We start from the raw sequence: 2,923 nt of genomic DNA, 5'->3' as shown, positions 1-2,923 counted from the left end.
TCTGGGTCCGGACTTACTCATCCATCCCTTTACAAAGGCGTCTCTCACGGAGACAAAAGAGAAAGAGAAAGCAGCAAATGAGAAAAACAACTGCCGATCTGGGTCGACTACACATCAGCCAGCCAGAAAAGAAACAGGAACTACCAACTTGGACACAAATAAGGAAGAAGACTGCTGAAGCCAAGGAAGTCTTAAAAGGCGACCGACACTCCACAAACTCCGACCTTTTTTCTTTTTAGCTGTGTTGCCGGTCCTTGGGGTGAGCGCTAGGTCAGGGGAAAGTTATTGGGCGCATATCCCCAGGCCACCTCTGCTTCACCCCGCGGGCTGGGCTGAGAAAGAGCACATTAAGGTCATGACTAATGTTTCAGACTTACTTGGAGGATCTCCAGATTTTCATTTGGGGAAGAATTCATCTGATTATGTAAATTATGAAGGGAAATCAGATGACTTGCCTGTCTGCCTCTCCCTTAAAGGAGTGCCTCCACCTGGATGTCTGTCAGTCAGCTATAAAATGTTCCTGACTGACACTCCGGAGAGGAGTAAAAGTGGCTCCGCGGGCACTGGGTCTAAGGATTCTGGAGGTAAGAGGCGCATGTGGGAGCTTCACAGGTTTTGGGACGACTTGACTCTAATGAGACTTTGGATACTAAAGAAAAAATGCCTTCTCATTTACCACGTTGTGTGGTAAAATATAAAATAGATGCTTGGTAGGAAGATGATGAAGAACGGTGACCCCACTGGTTACCATGTGGATTTTTACATAAAGGTGTGAAGTTTCATCCACATGATAGTGGTAAAGAAATATGAGATTTTTCTATCTCTTCACCTAACTTTTTTTTTTAAAGATTTATTTACTTATTATATGTAAGTACACTGTAGCTGTCTTCAGACACCCCAGAAGAGGGCGTCAGATCTTGTTACGGATGGTTGTGAGCCACCATGTGGTTGCTGGGATTTGAACTCCAGACCTTCAGAAGAGCAGNTGTGAGCCACCATGTGGTTGCTGGGATTTGAACTCCAGACCTTCAGAAGAGCAGTCAGGTGCTCTTACCCACTGAGCCATCTCACCAGCCCCCTTCACCTAACTTTGACTATGGGGATTATTTAAGAATTAATACAGAAAGATTTAATGGATACACTCCCCGCACTGGTAAACCTATAAGAAGATGGTATTCAGCAGGATGGGTTGCTCCTATATGGTTTATGAAAAATAAAAAAAAAAGTAATACAATGTATTCAGGTCAGGCAGATTTGTTTAGATTTACCGCTTCCGCTAATATGATTTTTCTTAAGAAACCGAAAGCTACTGTGACAACCGCATATTCCGCTTCGGCTTGTGCAATGTTAATAGGCTCAAATAAGATGGTAGAAGTTAGACAAGGAGGAAAATCTTATCATGTTAAGTGTCCTGCCTGTATATTAACTAATTGTATACATTCAGGTATGGATAAAGAATTGTCTACTATTATTGTGGTGAAGCGTCCTGCGTATGTCTTGCTGCCAGTAGATTTGGTTAATGAAACTTGGTATGAAAATTCGGCCTTACAGACCCTAAAAAATGTAAATGTATTGATTCGAACTAAGAGATTTGTTGCTAGTCTTAGTTTAGGAATTACTGCCTTGATGGCTATTTTTATCATCTTTTGCGGTGTCCACCACTGCCTTAGTGAAGGAGATGCAAACAGCTCATTTTGTTAATGATATGCACAGGAATATAACTCTAGCCTTGTCAGAACAAAGAATAATTGATACAAAGTTAGAAACTAGACTTAATGCCTTAGAAGAGGTGGTACTAGAATTGGGCCAGGATGTTGCAAATCTTAAAGCCAGGTTAGCTACTAAATGTCATGCTAACTTTGAGTTTATTTGCTTTACTCCTTTGCAGTATAGTGCATCCCTAGCTTGGAATAAAACTAGAGCACATTTACAAGGACTTTGGAGAGATACCGATATTTCCTATGATATGAAGGGTTTCCAACCACAAATCTCAGAGATGAGCGCTACTCATTTAGACGATTGGGACTTGAAAGGCCTGCCTTCTTCCCTTACAAATAATATCAAGGCTCTCAATCCCTGGGATTGGATTCAGTACTTCATATTTCTGGGAATAGAGGCTGTCATGATCGTGGCTGTGTGCATTATCTTCCCTATTTTGTTCAGGGTGACGCTGATCTCTCTCGCCAAGCTGAGACAGGAGGTGCACATTTATCGTCTTAAAAAAAAAAAAAAAAAAAAAAAAAGGAGGAACTGCCACACCCTCTTCAGAGAACACAGTGCAGCATGGAGACCAAAGAGCTTGAATGGCTGCCGGTCTGGGGGTTCGCGCCACACGTGGCTTTGCCCCCTGAAGGTCCACGGCAGCGACCTCCTAGATAGTCATGAAGTGCTTTCCTCCTGGGATCATGCTGGGGGATAATCAGTACCTGAGCATTGGGATTATTAATTGTTTGTGGCCTTTTGATCTACGGCTCGTGTGCAGCAACCATCTCACCTTCAGGTGAGGGGTGGATTTTAGATAGAGCATAAGATATTCCTGGAAATAAGGAAGGAACTACTGAACCTTTGCAGAATGAGAACAGTACGCGTTAGCCTGAGCAGACTTGGTTACCCACGGTGAAGTCAAAAAATAGGGCAAGAGCAGGAAGTGGAAAATGAACTACGTGACCTGGCGTTAAATAAGACTGTTACTAAAGATGATTCTCCAGCTGCCCACTTGCTAGTAATTCTGTTAAGAAATTCCTCTTTAGGATAAGGAGAAATCGTGGATGCAATGCCAAGGTTTGAATCAGGGTTTAGCAGAAATACTAGAGTTAGAAGGAATCCTGATGATAGAATGGAAAGTGAAATAAAATATTATGAAAGTTTAGGATTGGAAAGAATTTATAAGGGAATTTAGATGGAGTTAAGAATGTCTTAAAAA

The sequence above is a fragment of the Mus pahari genome, chromosome 18, assembly GCF_900095145.1.
Source record: "Mus pahari chromosome 18, PAHARI_EIJ_v1.1, whole genome shotgun sequence".
Lineage (NCBI taxonomy): Eukaryota > Metazoa > Chordata > Mammalia > Rodentia > Muridae > Mus > Mus pahari.
Note: the sequence above shows the minus strand (reverse complement) of the source record.